Source organism: Eublepharis macularius, chromosome 2, assembly GCF_028583425.1.
Source record: "Eublepharis macularius isolate TG4126 chromosome 2, MPM_Emac_v1.0, whole genome shotgun sequence".
Taxonomy (NCBI): Eukaryota; Metazoa; Chordata; class Lepidosauria; order Squamata; family Eublepharidae; genus Eublepharis; species Eublepharis macularius.
Genome location: NC_072791.1, coordinates 157,274,074 through 157,300,273, shown reverse-complemented (window position 1 = coordinate 157,300,273; position 26,200 = coordinate 157,274,074).

The window sequence follows — 26,200 nt, the reverse complement described above, 5'->3', positions numbered from 1 at the left end:
TGTTCAGGAAACCTTTGACTGCTTTGGATATATCTTACCTGATCCAATAACAGCTAAGTCAGATAACTTTTAAAGTTGGCAATATCCAACTGCACACTCCTAAATGTATCCCTCATGGGGACTTTAGAGAGAACTGGAGACAATGGGAACAGCAATTGAAGCTGTACTTTCAGCAACGGCTGAAGAAGAGTTTGAAGATTATAAAACTGCAGTGAGCTGAAGTATCTAGAACACAGCTCTTAAGATCCTCAGAAGCCCAAAACGTTCAATATGAAATTAGCAATGCAAATTTTACAGCTAGTTACATACTTGGTTAATCCCATAGACATCTGTGTAAGCAATAAGGATGGTGTGTGGGAATCACTGTCTTTTCACTCTCTGGTTTATGAAAACTTATTTTCACACATCTGTGGCAATCAAAAGCCACAGTTCAGTTTCTGTTTCTAAAATGTGTGAATAATCCTGAGAATTGTAACTCAAACTGTGGGTGTTGGAGCAAAGAAGGGTGAGCAAACATGAACAAAATGAGGGGGGGGGGTAACCCTCCCAAGTTGGTCTCAGAAGCTTTGCAATGAAACTCTGAGTTGCTAATTTGCAATTTTTTGTTCTGAAAAAACATCTGCTTCCATTACTTATGTAATGGCAAGTTGAGTGTGGCTTATTTAAAATACTGCTAGAAGTAAGATGAGAATAGTTCTGGGTAACCTTTCTCTTTTTCCTGGATCCATCATCAGGATTGCTTAAACTTTGCACTCCCCGTTGTTCTTGAGTGTTTGCATGAACTTTGTGAACCTCATCACGTGTGCTGGTGTTTATATTTACACAGGCTGCTCTGCAAGTTCTCTGTTTGCCTTGCCACCACATCTATATAGCTTGGCAGGAACCCTACAGTTTGGTTTCGGCTGCATATAAATCAGCTTCCCCCATTCATCAGTGTTTCCATGAGTTGATCTTTCCGGATTCCTTTTTCCTTGACAAGCCTATGGTACATCACGGCCAGTCTGCTATTGAACTTTCACTTGCTGGGAGGTTGTGAGCTCTGTGATCATCACATCCTCCAAAAGACAGGAGAATCCAAAGGCTTTAAGCTGCCAGATCTGAAACCAATGTCGGGACTCATGTGATACTTGTTATTACGATGAAACAAACTGGCACAAAACTTTGCACAATGTTTGTGACATTGGCTGGTTGTCATAAAAGGTATTTATATGGATTGTAGTGATCAATATACTGTATATTTTTTCTGTTTTAAGGCACCAAACCATCTATAGTTAGTCATGATTAAACCTATTGGAAACTATGGGATTTATTGCATTTTAGGGCAGCACTACATGTTATGATTATAGTAATGTATAGCATGCATTTTTAAATACCTGGGATATACAGCTAGGGAACCATGGCCAATCAGGTTCCTTAGGAGCATATCAAAGAATATATATGGGTGATTAAAGATGCATGTACAGACATGTATTATGTCCACAGGTTATGCATTTGTTGTGAAAAATGCTGAGGCATGACCAAAGTTTCTCTCAACAAATGAAATAAACCCCTACACTTTAACAGTAGGGTTAGGTCTACTATCACTGAAATACTGTACTCAGGGACAATATGGTACCTAACACAGTAATATAAGCAAAATAAAATATTTCTTTACCCCGAGGAGCTTACAAACTAAGAGAGACAAGAGAGGCCATAAAGAAAGAAGAATAAATGTGAACAAATGAAGTTACACAAAATTAGGTTTCACTTCAGTAAAGGGTGAGTAGACAGCCTCTCCCCTGCCCCCCATTATTGAGTTTGCTCTGTGGCCATTAGACCCTTTTTGACCTTTGCTCCTTTGCTGTTCTCACCCTCCTGATCTTCTTAAACGGATCTCTTCACATGCTTGTGTAAGGAAGTTTGGAGAAGTACACATGAAACCACCAGCATGTGCAATAGAGAAGAAAGGGACTGCTTGTGGGTGAAACAAGTTGACTGCCCTGATGAGTGGCAGAGCAGACTGCTCTTTCAAATACAAATATCCTGTGCACTGTATTGGGAATATTCATTAGTTAATGCAGAATTGCATAGTCAGAAAAGTGTACACTCTCCAACTCCATATTACAGCAGATAAAAATTACTTTTATTGAAGCTGAATCACATTCATTTGCATTTTGTAGTAGCAGAAGAAAAACAGAAAGCTAATCTAAATAACACTATTCCCTATTACAAGTGGCCGGATCGAGGGGGGGCAGGGGGGGTAGTCTGCCCCGGCGCCGCCAGGGAGGGGGCGCCGGGAGCAGCTGCCAGTTGCCGGAGCGCACAGGCGGCAGCATGGGCAGCCTCGCAGCCACCAAAATGACATCATCACGCCGTGCCGGGAGCGTGTGCGTGTGCAGTGTGCACGCGAAGCCGGACTAGGGTTGCCCCGGGCGCCAGCAACCCTAGATCTGGCCCTGCACATGAGTGTGGAGTATGGGTGTGCCTCTTGCAAGCTTGCACAGGAGAGCTCTGCTGAAAGCATTACATTTCTTTCTGGTCAGGAGACCAGGAGGAATGAAAGACTGAAGGACACAGAAAGAGGAGTCGGACAGAAGCTTCCAGATCAGACACAGAAAGAGGCATCTCTCTCTCACACACACACACACACACACACACACACACACACACACACACACACACACACACACACACACAGAGGAAGCTCCTACATGTAGAGATTGCCAGATTCTCTACTATGGTGGGAGCAGATCTATGTGTGCAAAGGAACATGATGTGGTTGTGTGTCTTCCACTGAAACAATACAGCAAGCAACCCCTTCCAGAGAAAGTGCTTCACCTGCATGTTTAAATTGCTGACATCATAAGAAATCACTGTTTGGAAATACTGCCTTCATATTGTAATGTTTCTCTGCAACTATGAGGATTAGAAATTTTTCCTTTAAAGCAAACACAGCAAGAAGAGCCTCAAGAGCTTCCACTTATCTAGACTTTTTTGGTGCCAGTCTACTGGGTGTTCTATTGATGCAGAGTTCCATAGAGCTTTGGGCAGCAATGGCAAGGAGCATAGAGCTTGATTCAAACATTTTCAGTGCTTAGGCTAGAATATTTGGAGCTGGAGTTCCAATCAGATACTCTTTCACAGCAGGAACGAATGCTTCTTTCAGATCCTTACAAGTTTGGACCAGATTTTTTTTTTACATGGATCATCATTCTTTTTAAAAAAATACAAAGAACTGTGGTTGTTGTGGGTTTTCCGGGCTGTATTGCCGTGGTCTTGGCATTGTAGTTCCTGACGTTTCGCCAGCAGCTGTGGCTGGCATCTTCAGAGGTGTAGCACCAAAAGACAGAGATCTCTCAGTGTCACAGTGTGGAAAAGGTGTTGGCAGGTCATTTATATCTACTCAGGAGGGGTGGGGTTGAGCTGAGTCATCCTGTAAGAGTTTCCCAGGGTGTGGAATGCTAATGGAGGGAGGCTTCACTGTATCCTGAGGAGGTTCTTTTGCATATGGATTGGTGCTTGATGTGCTAATCTTCTCTGCAGGGCTATTGTCAGGTGTGGAGTGTTTTGTTAGCCTGGTGTTTTTCAGAACTGGAAACCATGCTCTGTTCATTCTTAAGGTTTCTTCTTTCCTGTTGAAGTTTTGCTTATGCTTGTGAATTTCAATGGCTTCCCTGTGCAGTAGTTGGAAGTGTTGTCCAGTATTTGTCAGACTGCACAGGGAAGCCATTGAAATTCACAAGCATAAGCAAAACTTCAACAGGAAAGAAGAAACCTTAAGAATGAACAGAGCATGGTTTCCAGTTCTGAAAAACACCAGGCTAACAAAACACTCCACACCTGACAATAGCCCTGCAGAGAAGATTAGCACATCAAGCACCAATCCATATGCAAAAGAACCTCCTCAGGATACAGTGAAGCCTCCCGCCATTAGCATTCCACACCCTGGGAAACTCTTACAGGATGACTCAGCTCAACCCCACCCCTCCCGAGTAGATATAAATGACCTGCCAACACCTTTTCCACACTGTGACACTGAGAGATCTCTGTCTTTTGGTGCTACACCTCTGAAGATGCCAGCCACAGCTGCTGGCGAAATGTCAGGAACTACAATGCCAAGACCACGGCAATACAGCCCGGAAAACCCACAACAACCATCGTTCTCCGGCTGTGAAAGCCTTCGACAATACAACAAAGAACTGTCTTTATCTCTGAAAAAAAACAACAGCACATGTACATTCCCAAAAGCCCATGAAATGGTAGAATAGCAGGACTGAAGTCCGGGTGGCTGTAAATTTTTTTATAACACAGAAACCAAGAAAGAATTATTGGAAGAATTACCGGATGTGGTTGCAGTTTAGAAGGCCACAGAACTGAAGGGTATGACAGGGACCATCTAGGCTAACTCCCATTTTTCCAAGGCAGGAAATCTTACACTTTGAGATTGTTTTAAATTTAAAAGCCTCTTTCAGCATAATCGCCCCCCCAAAAAGGGAATTAATCTGAAAAGATTGAGTATCTGATACTTGTACCTGCTGTCTTTCTGCTTTTCATATCATCCTTATAGCCTTCTAGCCTTTTTTGTAACTATCCAATCTTTCTTATGAGGGTGCCAGAGCTTCCAGTCAAGGAACAGGCTAGCAAAACACAGGCAAGCTTTTAAAGGTCAAACTAATCATGATAATAGTGGATAAGATTTGGCTTACTTTCTGAAGCTATATCTGGAAGGAAATATGATATACTTACATGAATGCACATCTATTAAAATGTCTGGGAACCTTTTGATGGGTACAGTTTGTTGGCATTCAAATACAAAACTTAAGGCAGATTTAAAGATGTGCTGTACAGGGTCAAGGCAGGCTCATGAATGATTCAGCATATTAGGAACAGGAACTTTATGGAGGTGGAAATTTCCTTTGGATGGCTTGTCAATTAATTGTCACCAGGCCCATTTCTACATTAGTGAGGCTTTCATGTCATGGTTGCTGAGAGGTAAAGACTCAGGGATGCTAACTCTGTTTTTGGACAGAGATCTCTCAGTGTCACAGTGTCACACACTGTGACACTGAGAGATCTCTGTCTTTTGGTGCTACACCTCTGAAGATGCCAGCCACAGCTGCTGGCGAAACGTCAGGAACTACAATGCCAAGACCACGGCAATACAGCCCGGAAAACCCACAACAACCATCGTTCTCCGGCCGTGAAAGCCTTCGACAATACATCTGTTTTTGGAATTTCCTGGAGATTTGGGGTGGTGGTGCCTGGAGTTTGGGGAGGGGAGCGAGTTCAGGAGGGGATGTGATGCCAGAGTTCAGCCCACCCACCAAAATGTCCATTTCTTCCAAGGGAACTGATCTCTGTAGTCTGGAGGTCAGTTGTGTCTCCAGGAGAACTCCAGGCCCTCCCTTAAGGTTGGTAGCTCTAGACAGATTTTTTTAAAAAACAAAATTCCCCAAACACAGTTTTCTCTGAGGGGAGGGTATGAGAATTTCACTTGTCTCATTTTGCTATCACCTGGCAGCATGCCTGTAATCTCAATGTTTAAGCAACAGCTAGATTCATTTCTAGGAAATTAAGATCACTCTTTTAACTGTATGCTTAACTTGAAGTCCTAGCAAGTGCTCTCCTGCAGCAAAACAGCACCATGTTTTCCAATTAAGCAGGGAGCTAAAGTGAGTCTAGAGAAGTTATTTGTTCCAGTAGGGATTGGTGGGTCTTCCTCCCATCACTCCCACATTTGTCTTCTCTTTTTCCTTTAAAGGGTGTGAGTGTTCCTGATGACCCCTCATGCTTTTGGCAACCCTGCCTGTCCTTCACTTTGGGTTTGTGTGAGTTCTGCAACTGTGTGGAGGAAGAGATTGTATAAACCAGAATATTCACATGGATGGTGAATGCAGGATGACCATAGTTTCCATGATATTTACTATTTTTTCCCTAATGGCAGCAGGTGAAATTAAGATGTAATGAGGTTTTTTTTTTAAAGGAAGGCAATGGTTTTTTCAAAACGGTACAGCCAACTTCAGGGACTAATTTCTATGTTGTAAAGATGAACAATGTGTCTGAGTTTAAATAACAACAGCTATGCACACTTATCTGGGAGTAAATCCCACTGAACTCAGCAGGACTTTTACAAGCAAACCTGCACAGCACAGGGCTTTAACACAAATTAATGGCAAGAAGTGTTCTTATATATCAGACTTTTGGAACCCAGGGATTGGTGTTCTCTACTAGCACCTTGAACATCAGTACAAGCCCCTTAGCAGGGTCACAGTAGTCCACATGGCACCTTGGGGAAACCATAAGACCAGAGAGCGAGAAATCTATATAGTGGAAGACACAAAACTCCATGCAATGGGATATCTTTTCTTTCTACAGCTTCCTTCCCTCATTATGTGCCAAGGTCCTGGGATCTGGAATCACATAGATATTTTTAGTATTTTATTTCATTTTATTTCATTTATACTCTGCCTTTTCCTCAGTGGGGACCCAAAGTGATTTACATTGTTCTTCTCTCCTCCAATTTATCCCCACAACAACCCTGTGAGATAGGCTAGGCTGAGGGTGTGTGACTGGCCCAAGACCATCCAGCAAGCTTCCATGGCAGAGTGTGGACTCCAACCTGGGTCTCCCAGATCCTAGTCCAACACTCTAACCACTACACCAGAATGGCAAATATGCCTCTATGTATCTCCTTTGTATTCTCCAGATGACCGTAAGGTGCAGGATAAAATATTAGATGAGCATTGGATGTGAACCTTTATTTATTTACTTACTGGATTCATTTATACCCTGCCTTTTCCCCCTATGGGGACCCAAAATGGCTTACCTCATTTCCCTCTCCTATCGCTATTTTGATTGCTTTCTGTTTGAAATGGGGAATGCTGCCTCTCCTCAAACCTCCTGTTTTATCTCAGAAGGTGGGTGCCAGGGGAACAAAGAATGTGGCCCTTCGCACAATGACAGAATGATTCCTGATTCACTTGCTCGCATCCTATTTCTAACCATCTGCAGAAAACTCTTCAAGTATTCACTGGAGAGCCGGGCTGTTCATCTCAGCTATAACCGCAGGAGGCATGTTTATGGCTTTCTGTTGTTCCTGTTTGTGCATTTTAAGCAGCCTCTATCATATTTTATTAGAGTAGTTTAACAAGGCATCTGGGGGAGGAGATAGTAAAAAGCCTCCAGATGAGTGCTTGTGTGAGAGAAAGAGAGGTACTGTGTCTTGTCTTCTCTAACTGCTGTTCCTACTTATAGTCTGATTTCAAGAAGTTGTCTCTCAGGGAGAGGGATTGTCTGTTTCTTTTATATTTATTTAATAGATCAACTCCTTGCACTCATGTAGGCTGCAGCAGGCTGTACATCATCCATACACCTGCATGGTGTGTAGAGCCTGCTCCCTGCCTTGGCTTCTAGATGCTAGCTAGGTCAGTGGCTAAGAAGGGAAACTGGTCCTTGAGACTATCAATCTACAAAAACTCTTCCAACCAATGAGCACCATATTCACAGCATACATTTTGACAATCTGGTAATCCAGGTCTCAACCTATTCTTTTGTGTTAGATGGAACATAAAAGGAATAAGACAATGTATGGAATGACATGTGCACCATTTTTATCAATGAAATAAGCACTGTGGAGGGACTGTGGCTCAGTGGTAGAGCATCTATCTCACAGGCAGTTTGTTTGGTAAGGGTGAGAATCCTGTAAGGGATCCCACTCCACTACAAGACTTCCACTGTGCTGAGCAGCTGCCAGTAGCAATTCTAAGCACTGGATCTAACCTATGAAGCCTTATAACAGTATTTGAAAAATGCTAACTCCTCTAAAAGCCTACCCTTTAACTTCAGTTGGCCTTCCTGTGTATGCCTTTACCTTCAGAGGCAAGATAGGTGAGCTCCAAATGTAGGGGTTTTGGTGGGGTTTTTTTTTGCTGTGACACCCAATTTATGGAACTCCCTTCCCACAGATTAGCTTTCATATGCTGAAGTTTAGGTGTTCGGCAAAGATGTGTTTATTTGTTCAGGTTTTCATCTGATTTTGTTAATTTGTGGCTTTGTATATTTTTTTCTCTTGGTTTTATCCTCTCAGTTTATAGTAGACACTGCTGATTGTAAACGTTTTTTAAAAAAAATAAATTATCAGATTCATTTTAAAACCAAAATATTTTAGAATGGTCCTTAATTGTCCAATTTTCCCTCCCTCTTTTTATGCTATTCTCCTGCTTTTTCTTTATGTTTATATACATTTTATTGTGATTTTTTTAACCATTTGTGGTTGTTGGCAGCCACTGTAGTAGCAATGCTGGTGAGTGAGGGTATCAATATTTTAAATAAATAAAAACATTCAATTTGCTCAAGATTGACTTCAGAAGGATATATTTTGCTTAATTTCTGAAAACTGAGGTAAAATATGAGTAAATAAAGCCAGTTCAAAGTATGTCGTGCATATATGCCTTCAACTGGACAATTTTCAGAAAGTATATTGCATTTTAGAAGTGTTAAAAATGGGGGACCCACAAGGAGTTGTGGGGGAGCATCTCATGTTCTCCCAATGAGTCCTCCCTCAAAGGCCAAAACAGCCCTGAAAGGGGCCCTCCCCCTGCCTTTTCCTGACAGAAAGCAACCCCGGAATACTGCCTTGTTACTTGGTTACCTAGCAACAGCCACTGAGGGCATCTGGTTAAAGCTATAGGAACCCCTTTAATCATTTTTTTTATTTTAAAAAACACATATATTAGATTTCAGACTTTTCTGCAACCCTGGGGCATTTTTCAGATGTGTAGGAAGCTCTCTTGTCCATGGCTCCAGTCTCCAGATTTAAGTATCCACAGATAAGGGCCACTTCACTTTTAATATATAAGATATTAATTATCTAGTGAGGGCAAACCTACAAGCATTAAGGTGAGATAGAAGTGGGGTTATAGAATGGATTTACCTGTATAATGTACTTCAGATGCTGATCATTGGAGGGTCATATGAATATGTCTTATACTGAATCAGACCATCTTTCCATGTAGTTCAGTATTCTTTTTTGTCTGGCAGTACCTCTCAAAGCAGAGAAAGGTCTTTTGTGCCACCTAAATGCTGAGATCTTTTAACTGGAGATACCGAGGAAGTGAACTTGGGATTTTCTGTATACAAAGCAGCTGTTCCACCACTGGGCCACAGCCTCTTCTGGCAGAAAGGAGAGGAGAAGAGTGAACTTAGAGCCAAGCTACAAATGACAAATTACACAAGGACTGTAGGTAAAGGGAGTCACAATGTTAGCTGGGAAGCTGAGTTTTAAAAGAGATAGGAAGGCTTTGTCAATTTCCCCTCACTACAGAGCCAGGGAGATCGCTCCTCAGAGGGTTTGTTAATTTTCTCTTTGCCTCCCTAAGGCTCTGTCAGTTTCACCTGGGGTTTTAGGAGGTGAAGAGGAAATGAACAAACCCTCCCAGGAGCAATCTACCTGGCTCTGTGGAGAGGGGAAATTGACCTCTTTTAAAACTGATCTCTTTTAAAATGCAGCTTCCCAGCTAACATTGTGACTCCCTTCACGTACAGTCCTCGTGTAATTCATCATTTGTAGCTTGGCTCTTAGTAAAAGAAACTCTACCTAGCCAGCAGCTGATAGATGAGAAGAGACAAAACTTGCTAAACTGCAGCAATGTGATATTCTGTATTGAACAATTTAAAGTTATTGTTGGAAGGAAGCAAAACAAACAAACAAACAAAAAACAGAAAAGAAAGGACTGTCTGACTATCCAGCTGGTTGGTGTCTCTTGAGAAACAGTTGACTATGGAATGAGTAAAGGATTTCAAGGAGAAATGTATATGTGTTAGATTGTCAGATGTCCTTCATTTTGAGAGACTGCTTGTTATTCCTGAGGACCGCAAGTCCAGCATGGCATAACCAGTGTCTCACAGTGGCAGAAAACAGCTGTTGCTGCTTTGGTTGTTTGTACAGCACAAAGACAAATAGCTTTAGCTGGAGCTTTTAGATACTGTTTTTGTTTTCTGTCCTGTGTATTTGACATTATGATGGACATTTTTATCATGCCCATTTACAATGTTCTTTTTTTAAATGTAAGCTGCTAGTGTCACCTAGCAGAGAAGTCAAGGGATCACTGGAAATGACATTAAAAATACTCTGGGGGTATATGGGAATACTGGGAGGGAGAATATTATTTACTTATTATTTAGTTACAAGATTTATACCCCACCGTTCAGTCCAATTAGGGGCCACTAACGTGGCTAACTACTAAAACCAGACCAGTATAAAAACACATAAAATGAAAACCAAAATTACACACACACATGCAGAGAGAGAGAGAGAGAGAGAGAGAGAGAGAGAGAGATCAATTAAAAAACAGGGAAGGAAGGAGGGATCATTGAGAGAATGTCAGACAAAACTCTTCACCCGCTGGCAGAAGACAGTGATAAAAGAGGACAGACAAATATCTCTGGAAAATTAGTTCTACTGTCTAGGTAACAACCAAGAATACAATAGGTTTACAAACTTATGCAATGTGAACTAAGAAAAAGGCAATATAATAGGACTGTACAAATAAACTTCCTAGGGTTGCCAGTCCCCCAGTGGGGGCAGGAGATCCCCCACTCCCAGCCTCCACCCTCTGCCATCCCTCATCTGGCCAGTGGGGGAAAAGGTGGTGTAATGGGCCTCCTGGGGCACCCTTCTGGTGCAACACAATGTCGTTACTCCCAGGAGTAACAGACCCCAGGATTGCTCCTCCCCATTCATGCCGGGCTGTTAAGGGCCCCAAATAGGCCAAATTGGCCCGTCGCAAAGTAAAGGAGTGCCCCTGGGTTTGCATGATGACATCACTCCAGGAAGTGATGTCATTGCACCAGGAGCACATGCAGGAACATTTGTAAAGTAAGTGCTGGGTATCCCCCTCCCACCAGAAGGGGAAGGGAACCTGGCAACTCTAGTAAATCCTATTTATGTGAAACATAGAATACCTAGAGTCTACAAATATGAAGGAGACTGGGTAATCATAAGAACATAAGAAGTGCTCCATCGAATCAGACCAGTGATTGATCTAGTCCAGCATCCTATTTTACTCAGTGGCCAACCAGTTGTTATGGAGGGCCAGCAACAAGGTGTAGAGCCTGAGGCCTTCTCCTGAAGTTACCTCCTGGCACTGGTATTCAGAGGTTCAATGCCTCTGAATGTGGAGGTTTCCTTTAGTCACCAGGGCTAGTAGTGACTGATAGACCTATCCTCCATGATTCTGTATAATCCCCTTTTACAACTGTCTAAGCCATCACTACCTCCTCTGGAAGTGAATTCCACATCTTAATCATTTGTTATGTAAAGAAGTGTTTCCTTTTGTCTGTTCTGAATCTAGTGTTATGAGAGGGCGGGGGGGAAGCTATCTTATCCATTCTCTCTACCTTTTGAATAATTTTATAAACCTCTATCATGTCCCCCTTTAGTCATCTCTTTTCTAAACTGAACAGTCCCAGACTCTTCAGCCTTTCCTCACAGAAAAAGTGTTCCAACTCCCTAATCATCTTGATTGTCCTCTTTTGTACTTTTTCCAGCTCTACAGTGTCCTTTTGGAGACACAGTGATGAGAATTGCACACAGTATCCCAAATGAGGCTGCACCATAGGGGCATTATAATATTGGATGTTTTATTTTCAATCCCTTTCCTAATAATCCCCAGCATAGCGTTTGCCTTGACACTTTCATTGAGCTATCCAGTTATGATCCCAAGGTCTCTTTTCCTCTCAGTCTCAGCAAGTTCAGACCTCATCAGCATATACTTGAAGTTGGGATTTTTTGTTCCAGTGTTTACCTTGCCTACACTGAACTGCATTTGCCACATTGTTGCCCAGTCACCCAATTTATGGAGATCCTCCTGGCGCTCTTTATGATTGGCTTTGGTTTTCACCATCCTAAATAGATTTGTGTCATCTGCAGACTTGGCCTGTTTATCTCCAGTCCACTTCTAGTTCCAAATCATTTATAAACAAATTAAATAGCACCAGCAGCAATACCAATCCTTGTTGGACCCCATTGCTTACAAGTCTCCATTACAATAATTGTCCATTTATTCCTACTCTTTGCTTCTGTCATTTAAACAATTTTTAATCCATAAGAGGACCCACCCTCTTATCCCATGACTATTAAGCTTACCCAGGAGTCTTTGGAGAGGAACCTTGTCAAAAGTATTTTGAAAGTCCAAGTAAGTAATGTTTACTGGGTTGCTATTTTCAACATGCTTGTTCACTCTCTTGATGAACTTCAAAAGTTTGGTGAGGCAGGAATTGTCTTTGCAAAAGCCATGCTGATTTTTTTCCTGAACAGGCTTTGTTCTTCAATATGCCTAACAATTCTATATTTGATAACAGTTTCTATTAATTTGCCTGGGGCAGATGTTAAGCTTACTGGCCTCTAATTTCTTGGTTCATCTCTGGACTGATTGGCGTTACATTTGCTACTCTCCACCCTTCTGGCTGATTTTAGTGATAATTCACAGTACAGATTTACATGGTTTAATTCCTCTTTCCAGATTGTTGGCATTGTAGTTTGGGAGAGGGAGGCATGGGGAAGAACTAGGGTAAATTCTAACAGGGAATTAACAAACTGCAATTCCCAGGATGTTAGTGTGTGAGTGTTGGGGCTGAAGGAACCATGATAATTAAACTGGTATGAAACCAGTACAGATATGGTCACAGTATTATCTCTTCCACTGGTTAGTTATATAGTTATATAGTTCTTTTCCTCGGCTCTTCTAATAAGTCTGAGGAATTTCTAAAAATAGGACTCCTACAGAGAAATGCAGAGTCACTCCAGCCTATGTCCATTGAATCCAATGGACTTAGACTGGAGTAACTCTGTTTAGGATTGCACTGTTAGTTTCTTGGACCCATATTTTCTGCGACAGCCATGAACAGCAGAGAGGCCAAACAGAGAGGTAGGGAGTAAAAAAAAAAGGCAGGGAACGGGGAGAAGGAAGATTCTCTTCTAAAATAACCCCAAACCTATAAAACATGAGTCTTTGGAAACAACAAGTAAGGAAAAGGACAGACTGAAAATTTGAAGGATTTCCTCAACAGCTTCATTCAAAGCTCTGCTGTGCTGGTCTCTCCCCCCCCCCCCCGCCCCCAGTTCTTCAGATATTTGGAGTGCTGCTCACAGCATTTCTCCCTGTTTTTTTCCCCCTTTTTGCTTGGAGGCTGTGACATTTTGGGGACTCCCTAAAGACTCCTGATGTGAGCAGGCAGAGCTAACATCCTGCAATGCCACATGCATGACATTTTCACCTCAGCATCTTGGTGGCTAGTGTTAAGGCATTTCTGAGACTACAATTTGTGGTACTCATCACTGCAGAGAAAGCTGCCTATTTGAGAAAGACAATGAAGCCAGCATTTCAGCCAAGGGAAAGTTTGACCCTTGGATTCAGAGGCTGTGTGGTCTGTCAAGGTTAGAAGCCAACCAAATTCCAGATTCTCTCCACTTCCAGATTCAGCATGTGACCTTCAGTGTGTCACTCAACCTTAGTCAGCACAGCTGGAAAGCTAAGTAAAAAAACAGGCTGGTGAGGAATGGGGGAAATGAGAAAATGCAGTAATGAAGCTGATCTATCCTAATATTTAGTTGAGTTTGCATTTAAAGAGACATATAATAAAATGAAGAGCCCGTGTACGCTAAATGGAGTTACGTACGTAAACTCTGAAAACAAAGCTGAAAGTTTTGCAGAACTTAGGAGCTTGGCAAAAGCTATATTTTATCTATATTGTATTATATTTTACTGTGACCATTTCATGTTATTTACATAGCACATTCGATGTGCATGACATTTTTACAGAACTGCTCCTCTCTGGCATATTTATGTAACATGCAAATTATCCTTGCTGTCACTCCAGCTGCTTCAGGGTATCCGCGTCTCCTTCAGAAATAGTAAACACATGTCAGAACCTCTCCGTTTTTCTTATGGACCTTATGGGCTAGTATTCTGTGTTCAATGAGGATTTATTCCCATGGGTGAACATTCAAACCTGTAACCCTGCCCCCCATCAGCGGCCTGAAATCTAGTTCTGGATTAAGATATACTGAGAGACCCTAAACTTTGTCAGCTTTAAGAGATCCCATAGCAATAATGCCCCCAAGGTAATTTAGAAATTGTAGCAATTTTTTTGTATTTAGATGTCCCTTATAATCAGAGGCTCTAAACGGTAGCTTAGCTTCTGCATAAATCCAGCTGTGTTGACATAATAGAATCAAGGAAAAGCTTTGCCATGTGATTCTGCTGATCACCTTTAATCCCTGAGACCACACAGCTACAGGTCTACCTTATGCATGGGCAGTACTGAATTATTCCAATCCTTTGGTCGTAGACTGGAGTAACTCTTCACTGGATTGCGCACTATTTCTCTGGTAACTATACATTCCCAGTTGAATAAATGTTTCAGCACAATGACTAAGAATGATTGTACCCAGCCTAACTGTGGTTCTTCATTCTTCTTTTTAGATCTCTGTTCATCATGATGTCCAGTACTAGCCATCACAATTCTTTTTAGCTTTTTACAGGCTTTTGGGTTGGAGGGTGGGAAAGTGAGATCTGCTTTGACTACCAAAAAAAGTCTGGGACAAACTGGAGGCTGTAGTAAGGAGAAGAACTGGGCAAGACTAAGTGGAGAAGGTAGCTGGATCCAACCCTTTATAATTAGTCATAGTATTTGTCTTCTTCTTGAGAATTTTCTTGAGAATTCTGGCCATTTGAAAGAGTGGATTCTGGTTACGATTTTTTTTTCTACAGAAGCAATTCCCAGACAGTAAAGCATTTTTCATTGCACAGCACAGCTTGGGATTCTGGACTTAGCTACATATTTGGGAGATAATGTAGACGTAAAAGAAAAAGTGTATCAAAGTCATGCCAGATTGGATTCCCCTCTCAAGCTGCCAAACAGCTGTCAGCCCTGCTGTGGTCTGGGGATATAGCCAGGCTCTTTGGGGTGGAGTGGGGTGGGGTGGGGAAAGAAGGACGCATGCAGAAATATTGCAGAGCTATGGTATGAAATTCTAGAGCAGTCTTCCCCGGCAGGCATTTTATAGATGTTCTACTGAGTTCTGCTGCATGCAGCCATATCAGCCATGTTGTCCAGAATGTTAGGTTTGAAGGTAGTTGACTTACAGTGGGCATTCAATGCCAATGGCACTAACATTCAGCAGTTGGTGCGTCAGGATGCAGACAAAAACGATTAGCAAACAGTGGATGTTAAGAAATTGGAGTGACGCAGGGTGACAAACTGTTTCTGGGAATTTGTAATGGGATATGAGTCTTTTCAGCCTAGCTCAGTGATAGGTATTTAGTGTATGCCAGTCACACTCACTGAAATGCATGCTTTTAGTGGGCTAACAGTGCAATCCTTAGCAAAGTTAGATCCTTCGTAAATGGTCTTAGAATGGTATAACCTTTTCTAGGACTGCAGTGTAATAGTCTGTCAGCAACAGTGTGAGAAAGTAAGGGCTGCTCAAGTGCACATATTACAAAAGCCCTACAATGACAGAGTTGGCAAAAAGGCAAGGGAACATATTCACATATGAAGCTGTGAACAATTGTTTATTTCAACTGCTTAATAATTCAAATGTAAAATTGACATTAGCTAGAAAGCTCATTTATATTACAAATGTAATCTGTCACTTTTTCTTCTGCTTTTCGAACAGTCATTAACCAAGAAGCTCAAAGACTACTTAAGTGTTGTAGAACTCTTTAATATGTGAGCTGCTTGCCAGGCAAGACCTAGATTCAAGTGACACCTTAAGAGCCTGGAATTCTGTGAGCCTCAGGCGGCTTTGCCATCTGCAATATGGAATTAATTACATGCTTGTCTGCTAATAGGTTGCCAGGTCACTCCTGACAATTGGCAGGTGTTGGGGGGGCGGGTTAGGGTTGCCAGGTCCCTATACTCTCCTGGGGGGGGGGGAGAGGGGATCTGACACTTACCTTGCGCCAGCAACATGCTCCTTTTCATGTGCATGCTTTGGCACCTGCACAATGATGTTACTCCCAGAAATTATTAGTTATGCCAGCCACGGGAGCTCTCCTGCACTCCATGTGGGGCTGATTGGGCCCCAAATGAAGCGCGGGAGCACTCCTACTGCTGGTGCAATGACATAACTTCTGGGAGTGATGTTGTGCCTGTTGGGAGCACAGGTGATGCACATGCCCCTGGGATGCCTACTGGTGGTGGGAGAACTTTGGGGGCTTGCCACCTCCTGCCAATTGCTGGCAGATCAGCGGGCAAGGGTGTAAACCCCTGGGAGTTTGCCCGCTCCTGGCAGGCACCTGGGAACCCTAGGGATGTGCAAGTAGCTCCCCAATTTGTGCATGTGCTCCAAGCACTGCACGATGATGTCACTTCTGGTGCAACCTGGAAGCAACAGTGCCATGCTAAGATTAATTCTCTAAAACTGAGCTCAAAATGTAGTGTTTGGGGCTGTATTTTAGCGAATTGACCCTGGTATAATGCTGTCGATTCTGGGTCACAGTGGAAGTGATATCATCAACTGGGGACATGGGTGCATTGTGTCCATTTTGCCAGCCTGCCTCCTGGCATGCCTCTTGCTATCGATCAGGTGATAATCAGCAGTTACAGACACAAATCACTGGGAGTTTGCCAGCCGTAAGCAGGCAGCTAGCAACTTTATCTGCTAAATCTGGTTGTGCTTGTTATGTGATGGTAGAGAACAAGAGGGAAGGGATGCAAGGTGTATCTCTTTAATCCAGGCCATCACAGTACAGTAGAAGCCGGGGCTCCAGAAACTGTGCATATCCCTGAGTATACATTCCTATGTATGTGACACCACTTGATTTTCAGTATTAATTGCTGTGTTAAGTAAAAATCAGCCAATATTAAAGAAACCTACATTTTTACTCCAAGTTTAAGCTTAGGTCAGTGATGGGTTGAGTTTGCCCTTAGTGTTGGAGGTCAACTGTGCAGATTGCACAGTTAGTGTGGGTTGTGCAATCTTCCTCAACAGCCTTGAAGGATTAGCATGGAGATGAAGAGAAAAGACCAAAGTGCCTTCTACAGGCAAGCCTTGAAGCCTGGACATTGGATGACTTAAAAACCTTATGGACATGTTATAATTGGATAGAAGGGGTACTTGTTTTTTAGGAGGCATTAGAAATGGGTGGGGGGAGAGGCAGGTATTTGACTATAGCTGCCCTCTGTTCTCTGTTGCTGCTAGACATGCTGGTGGGGGAAATTGGCAGGCCTCTTTGGCATTATGCCAATGAATGACATTACTTCTGGTGCAAAACCAGAAGTGACATCGTTGCATCAGTATAACGCTCTAGGATTCACCCAAAACTGGGTTAACCGTAGAGTTTGGGGTTAAGCATAGAGAGTCATCCCAACACAATGACATCACTGCCACTTTCATACAGGAATTAACATTGTGTTTTGGCAGGACACCAGAGAACTTATCCCCACCTCCCAAATTCTCCTGCCAATTTTCAAGGAACTGTCTATTTCTCAGCCCCTTGTGGCTATGCTGCAGATTTCCTCACTATATCCCTTCCTAACGGCAGCACAGAACAATCAGCTTTTTGAGCATGCACATTCTCACACAGACTGATTGAGTTCTGCCCCCCACCCTTGTTGTGCCACTATTCCAATCAACTGGAAATGATTGAAACAGAAAATGAAATCAGTCACAAATCATATAAATCAGTCATAAAGAAACATGGAGTTAAAATGCCTAATGTTCAGTGTTCATCCAAAGCAGGTCCACAACCTTTTTGAGTTGTGGGTTCCTTTGGAGTTCTGACACAAGGTAGTGGGCACAGCCACAAAATGGCTGCTGTAGAGGGTGATGGGCATAGCACAAAATGGCTGCAATGAGAGACAGGGCACAACCACAAAACAGCTAGAACAAGAGGTTGACATAGTGGATTTCAGAAGCATCTTCACAGTATGTTCCAGGTTCAATCCCCAGCACCTCCATGGAAAGAGAGCACAGGAAGCAGGTAATGTGAAAGACTTCTACTAATATAAGGAAGCTTCATATGCTCTTCGGTGCATGTGTGCACGTGCAAGCACGCACACACAAATAGCTCAAGTGCAGGGGAAAAGAGGAGTAAATTTAAAACATACACTGGGGAAGAGGAATGAAAGAGAGAATAAAACCAACACTGTGATGGCAGCTGCCACCAAATTAACATCATTTAAATCTCAGCCAATCAGCTCTCCAGAGGCCATTGATGTGCCCTGCTGGGCAACAGCCCTACCTGTTCCCATCCATTTTCAAAAAACATTTAGCAGTTGCCAGGGAAGACACTGGTGAGTGCCATAGTGTCCATGGGCACCATTTTGGAGACCACTGATTTAAGTAGACCATGATAACATTAATGGCTGACAATCTGTTTGGATTGGCAGAATTTTCATGCATTCACAGTTATAAACCTCTTTGGCAGGCCCCCAAGTTGTTTGGTGCCAAACCAAACAGATGGCATGATTGGCACACATCGTATCGTCACGGTTGACCATGTAAGTTCAACTAGTCAACATATCTGCTGCAAAATTTGTGGCAACCCTAACTCTCCCTGGTCTGGCACAAAAGAAGAAAAGAGAAGGTGTTTGTGGCTGTGTGTTGCAAAGATATTTTATTCCCAACTTGCATTATCACTCAGTTTCAGGTTTCTAGCAAACAGCATCAGATCTGTCACATTTTTCATAGATGAATTAGACAAACAACAGGAAAACAATACAAGCGAATCTGTTTCATTTAACATTCTCAAAAGAGGAAGGAGGGGAGTTGCACAAAGGAGGGGTGGTTTGAAGAGGAACGACTGACTGGTAAATGATCAGGTTTTTTCTTTTGTCTTGCTTATCTGTGGACCAAGCAACAAGTGTCGGACTCTCTGGAGTTTAAACCCGTATCTGCTGACTCAATTTTTAATTGATCTAGTTTTTTTAAACACAGAGCTGTGAGGCTGCCTCCAGAACAGGCACACAGTGGGGCAGCCCTCATTGAGTGCGCTTGCTGTCTGGTCAGCTTGCCCAAGGAAGATGCAGATGAGCACTGCCTGCCTGCCTCCCCTTGCCGAGCCTAGCGGTGAATCCACATGCAGAGAGGGGAAGGCTTGGACTCAGCTTCAGTGGTACTTCTTTGTAAAGGGGCCAGAAGCCTGCTGGGCTTCTGTGGGCATCTAGTTCCCCCCACCCCCAATCCATGCTCCTTCTAGTATGGAAAGTTCCCTGAATCCATCGGCATCAGCATTTACAGGACCACTTAAATGTGAATTTAACCCTAGACTTGGCAAGAGGAGGGGGGCAGGCAGTGCTCATCAATCATCATCTTATGATCAGAGAGGCATGGAGAGGAGCAGCCAGGTCAGGTTGCTGTCTTCCTTCTGCATCTTCCTTGGGCGAGCTGGCCAGACAGCAAGCACACTCAATGAGGGCTGCCCCACTGTGTGCCTATTCTGGAGGGAGCCTCGTGGCTCTGTATCAAAAAAAACCCTACAGGTCAATTAAAAATGGAGTCAGTAGACATGAGTTTAACTCCAGAGACTCCGTCACTTGTAGCTTGGTCCTAAGTCCCAAGTATTCTTGGGAATCAGTGGAGGAACACAGTATTGAATCTGAGAGTACACATTGGGAATGCTTCCCATTAAATGACAGTGGGCATCTACAACCATTCTCTCCCCAGTATATTGTTTTATACATGGAGTGGCGTTAATCAGGCTCCCATTCAGTACTAGTGCATAGGAACCAACCCTTTTCACCTCTTGTTACTGATTCAGCAGTAACCTGGACCTAAAACTAGTTGGAACCTGAAAATTACAGAGGCAAAATGGCAAACATTTTGCAAGTTAACTTACGTGTTTAAAAGTCATACTGGCTACACTAATGGCAGTGCCCCTCCAGGGTCTCAGGCAAACAAAGGTTTTCCCCTGCACTTGAAATCCTTTTACTGGAGATGCCTGGAGATGACAAGGACTGAAACTGGAAACTTCTGCATGCAAAACATGTGCTTTACCTCTCAGCCACAGCTCCTCCTTTTATTTGACTTGCTCAACATGACCATTTAGATATTATGATAGTACGTAGGGTCACTGTCTTAGACAGCTAAAGCGTAAGCTGCGGAGAAGCAAGCAAGCAGCTGGAGGAGTTTTGAATGTTTTCAGGGCAACCAGGCTAAGCAGGCAAATCAATTTTAAACAGAAGGTTGCAATGCCAGTGAAGTGATAGCATTTTAACAGGGATTAGTGTATGTTCCTTAGACATTAATTGAGTAATGTAGCATTGATTGGGTTGTGATGGATAGTTAAATTCAATCCGGGCTTTTGAAATGTGAATAATTGCCATTTTCCCTCAGGTTTACTGCCACGTGAGAGGCTCAGGTATCATTCATGAAGAAGTTAGCATTTGATACCTTTAAGTCGTATATGGCCCTAAATGCAATGTAAAAGATACATCTCATTTGGAAGTGTCATACCACTTTTTCATGGAGTCAGAGGTCTCTTTTTGGTTTGGTGGGGAAAATCCATTCTTTCTTGCTATACAAATATGCTTATTAAAATGCCTGGACAATATAGAAAAATGATATTTTGGAGCCAGGGCACTAAAAGAAATCATACTGTAAACATTATTGGGGGAATGGTAAATCTATTTATAATGCTTATAGAACACTCAGATTCTCAGTCTAGAGTAGTAATATCTCAAAATATTTTTTTTTGCAATTTGGACATATCACAAGTATCAGATGTGCCTTTATCTCCTTTTTTAGAAAGTGTGATTATATCTAAAAGGTGGTCTATGAGGCCCATTCATATACTTTGCAGCAATAAACCCACGGTTTCATAGGTCTCAAACTTTTTGAAGGAGGACATACTTCTATACTTACTGTGCTTTTTGGGATCCACCACCGTCAGCTGCTGGCTATTTGGATCTGGAAGGCAGTGGGTGCTGCTGAGTACATCTGTTACCTCTCATATTGGTAGTGGGTATGAATGGGGGTACAGGGTGAAGAATAAAAGGAGGAGGAAATGTGGCAGCTTTGCTTTTGTCGTGTTTTCCCACCATAGGTTGGGGGGAGAGCCTCACAGCTGTGGAGGTTGAGCCTTGTGAGTGACACACATGTGACAGACACCACTCACTTTCAGGTCATGCCCTACTGCCATACAGTGTACACTCATCAGGCCACAGCCAGTTCTATGGCAAGTTGGCATATAATATGTGCATTTGCAAACAATTATTTAGGTGTAAATGTAAAACATTGTATGTGTAAATGTAAAACATTGTATATTTAAATATGTTACTTGTCAAGCAGCCCTGAAAGCCCAATGGTTAATGCACCCAGTGCAAAGAAATAAAGTTGATTCCATCTGTGGTCAAAGCAAACTTCCAAGCTCTTAATGTGCTTCAGTAAAGGCAGCCAGATAATTCTCATCCAGTGACGTTAAAGAAATTGGCATGAGAAACTACAGGCTCACTAGCAAAGATACTTAACAAATTGATTCATTCTGTAAGGTTTCTAATTCATTGTAGGGGGTCTGACTAAACAGTTTTCAGACATTCCAGCCCTCCAGTTTTGTAGACATTTTTTCCTTCATGGTCATGAAACTTTCTTAGGTAATAGAATCTGATTCTCCTTAGTTGTATGCTTTTGCAATAACCTGAAAAGACAGGAATATCTTATTTTCCAACTTTTTTTAGTTGCTGCCGATTCTCATGGAGATAATTGAATCAAAGAAAGGGCATTAAAATTTTCTGAGTGTAAAATGAATGAGCATGGGGGCAGGGCAGAATTGCATGGACAACCTTATGCCTGACCAATGCATATTCATTAGAATGTATGAACAGAGCATGGAGGGATCTTCAACCTCTTTGAGAGCCAAAACAGATGAGATGCCTGATGCATGGCGGACACGCGTCGGTTTCCCGCAAGATTCCACGGTAAGTGTAGTGAGAAAGAACCTTGGCCAAGAAGAAGAGGGAGAGAATCCCTCTTCTCCCTGGCAGAGGAACTTTCTCTAGGAGTCTGATCTAGAGACTCGTCGCCGCCAGCTCCCCTTGCTCCCTTAAAAGCACTCCGCAGCCAGAGTGCTGGCAGTGGTGAGAGGCAGCTGATTATGCCAGTGGTGGTCAGTGGCGATTAGCTCCTTGTACCTCTCACCACTGCCAGTGTGCTTGGTTCCCTCTAGCTGTGGAGTTCTTTTAGGAGAGCAAGGGGAGCTGATGGTGGTGAAAGGTTGCCAAGCTGACTGGACAAGATGCCTAGAGAAAGAACTTCTGCCAGGGAGAAGAGGGATTCTCTCCCTCTTCTCCCTGGCAGAGGTTCTTTCTCACTACACTTCCAGTGGAACATTGCGGGAAAGTGACATGTATGATCCACGTGTCAGGCTTCTCATCTGTTTTGGCTCTCTGTCTGCAGGCACTCGACTTTTCAGTCCCCGGCTTTTCAGCCTCTGCCCCACCACTTCTCACCTGGCCCGTGGGGGGAAGGTGCCAGAACATGGGAGGGCAAACCATGCCCCTGCATGCTCTGGACCACACCATGTGTAGGGTCCCCAGGTGCCAGTAGTGGGCAAACTCCTGGGGGTTTGCACCCTTACCCACTGATCTGCCAGTGATCATTGGGAGGTAGCAAGCCCCTGGAGGTCACCTGCCACTGTCAGGCAATTCAGGAGCATGCATAGTGCACACAAATTATATATATATAATTTCCAGCCTTTCTAAGGTGTCTGTCTTAATGAATATGAAAAGAAAGCAGAATCAGAGATGCAGTAAATAGGGCTTCCTATGAATACATATGACCATGCTTTGTTATGCCCAGAAATGTCTCATGTCAGTAGAGTTGGGAGCTGAAAAGCTTGTTCCTTGTTCCACTGATCAAATCTCTTGAGCTTTTTTGGGGGTGGGGGTGGGGGTAATATTTTTTCAGCTTTTCTAAGGTGTCTGCTGTAAAGAATAAGAAAATAACAAGACAGACTGACTCCATGGGCCTGGGAGAGATTGGTTACCAGTTACATCACTCAATTGATGAGAATTCAGACAGAGTGGAGAGAAGGAAACTAAGCAGGGATTAATCAACCCAGATTGCATTTGTAAACAAAGGTAGAAAGAGGGAAGGATCAGGTAACAATTTCCCAAGCATTGCCCACTGAGAGACATAAACAGGCAAGCAAGTAGTGAAAGTAATACAATGGAAGTCTTAAGATCCCTCATAACCCTTGAGTTTCCTCCCTCATCAACTAGAATGATTTGTTCACTCAGTTATATAGGTCAGGAAGGCAAGCAACAGCAAGCTTTACTTCTCTGCAATGACTTTCATAGCAAAATGTAGGTATCAACATTAGGCATGTCCCGGTATATTATTGCATCTATGCACTACGTGGTATGATACTCACCACTATCTGTCTAGCTTTCAGCAGCGGGAGTCTGGAAAAGTAAAGGTGCTGTGAGATTTCATGAAATTCAGTGTGAAGTAGTGATGTTGCAGTCTTTGCAAATGACATACTTGAAAGCTGAACCTCTCCTCCTCACAATGCTGATTTTCTCCAGAGCACCCCATATAGTTGCATTGCTGATCTGTTAATAACTTAAATGGCACACTAATTTGAATTCACTTGCATCTGGTCAGTTGGTAGCATTCATCAGCACTCTGGGCCATGAGCTGCTATTGGTACACACTCAGAATTTTGCAGATGCATGGAAATGGTAGTTTTCTCAGCCTTCTGATTTAATTTAAGAGGCTGTGAAAACTACAGTTCCCATTAGACTTGGCAGGAAGATATATTGGGCTAGACTGGGAAAAGTAATTTACATTTAAATTGTAGAAAAAATAGAACTTATTGAGGTAGATTCCATTCACAGCATTTTTTTGTAGAAGAAAGAAAAACACCTAATCTAAAGATGTTGATATGACCTCTTTCTTTGGAGTCCATAAGGCAAAAGAGAGAATCTCTCTCAATGGAGATAGGAAGAGAGGAGGTGTTATGTATTGGACTAGCTTCAAGGAAAACAGGGCTCCTCAGAAAGCCAATCCTATTGGGAATTAGGGTTATCAGCAACCAATTGTTTCCCCTGGATATGAGCCAATTGCGGTCATGTAGTGCATGCAAATGAAGGATCCTAGTGCCTGTGTTCTTATTGGGGAGTTACTGAAATGGGGTGGAGGTGGAGGTGTATATATCTGGCTCCCTTGGGAGCCATGTTGTTCTTTTTGCAAATAAAGTTACTATCATGAGCTGAAGTCACTGCCTGGCTGACATCACTTGAGCACTAGGTTCAATATTTAATACTGGCGATGAAGGTGGGATGTAAGGCGAATATGCAGCCCCGCAGACAGAGTGCTAAGAGCAGAATCACTACATGTGGGTAAGCAACCCCACGCCACAGAGCTGAAGCATGCACCGGCAAGGAATTGTCGCCTTGGCTGGGTCAGCCCTCACTCCCTCCTCTGTCCAGAACACGTGCACTATGGCCACCGTGGGCCACTTCGAGCCATTCAACTCAGCCTCTGAGGACTGGGAGTCCTACATCGCGAGGTTTGAGTTCTACTTTGAGGCAAACAAGCTAGAGGATGCGGAGTTGCAGACAGCTACGTTCTTCAGCGTCTGTAGAAGGTCCACATTTGATATCGCCTGGGCGCTGGTGGTGCCCGCACAGCTCCAGGCAATGGCGTTCAGCGTGATCAAAGACAAGCTCTGAGACCGTTTCTCGCCACAACTGTCTGAAATTGCAAGCTGGTGTGCCTTCTACAAGAGAGACCAAGCCCAAGGTGAGTTGGTGAACAACTTTGTCACTGCGCTCCGACAAGCAGTGAGAAAATGCAACTTCACCGACCTCGAGACCGCACTACAAGACTGACTGGTATGTGGCCTGCGAGATGAGAAGCTGCAGCGGCGACTGTTCATGAAGAAGAAGCTCACATTTAAGGAGGCTCTTGAGGAGGTGCTAGCGGTGGAAGCGGCAGAGCAGTCCACCAAGGAAGTGCAACAATCACGAAGTTCGACCCTGCCCAAAAAAGCAGAAAAAATACACCACGAGAACCTCAAGAGTGACATCGAGGAGAATGATGAAGTCCACCAAACGCAAGCCTCCCAGTCCTGATGCTCCCAGCAGCAACTATATAGGGGTCCCCCATGTGCTAGTTGTGGGGGAACCCACAAGAGATGGTATTGCATGTTTCGCGACACAGAATGCCAGGCATGTAAGAAAAAGGGCCACATCGCTCGCGCCTGTAGAGCATCAAAGAAGGGAAGCACTCCACCACAGTCTCCACGCCTCACGTCATGTTCCTGGCAGGCGGCAGAGAAGGGCTTGTGCTGGTCCAACGAGTACAATACCATGAATGAGTGTTCCAGCAGGACACTCACCCTGAGCACCAGAGCAGCAGTCCAGCAAAAGATCCGTGTCACGGTGCACATAGAGGGGATGCCATGCGAGATGGAAGTGGACTCTGGGTCAGCGCTCTCCATCATCTCCATGGACACCTTTAACCGAGTGTGCCACGGTGGGCGGAGCCAGCAGCTAGAGCCATGGGACCTGACAGACTTCTAGGGACAGCGGGTTCCAGTGGCTGGGGTTGGCAGAGTCGTGGTCAGCTATAAACAGTTTCATGGGCCCCTCCGCTTGGTTGTAGTCAAAGAGCGCCCGTTCGAGATTGCTACCGACCACAAACCTCTCCTCAGCCTCTTCGCAGCAGACTGGCAGGTAATGTCACCACAGATGCTGTACTGGTTGGTGTTCCTGTCGGCCTATGATTTCCAACTGTCCTACAGGCCTGGGAAGGCTATTCGGCATGCTGATGCCCTCAGCTGCTTGCCATTGCCGGAGTCCACTGCTGACCCCTCCCCCGTGCACGGGGTCATGCAGATAGAAGATCTGCCCCGGCCGCCTCTCCTGGTGTCGGACATAGCGGCGCTTTCCGCCAAGGACCCCACCATCTCCCTGGTCCTCAACTGGGTGAAGAGGGGATGGCTGGCTGGCGGAGCAGAACCAGAGTTCTGGCTGTACAGCTCCCACCAACATGAGCTGTCGGTGCACAAAGGGTGCCTACTTTGGGGAAGCAGAGTCATCGTTCCCCCCAAGCTGCGCCAGTGGGTACTCGAGGCGCTGCATGTTGGGCACCCAGGAATCGTGAAGATGAAGGCCCTGGCTCGCAGCTATGTGTGGTGGCCGGGGATGGACACTGAGGTGGAGAGATGGGTCTGGACTTGCCAGCCTTGCCAGGAAGCCCACCCCGACATGC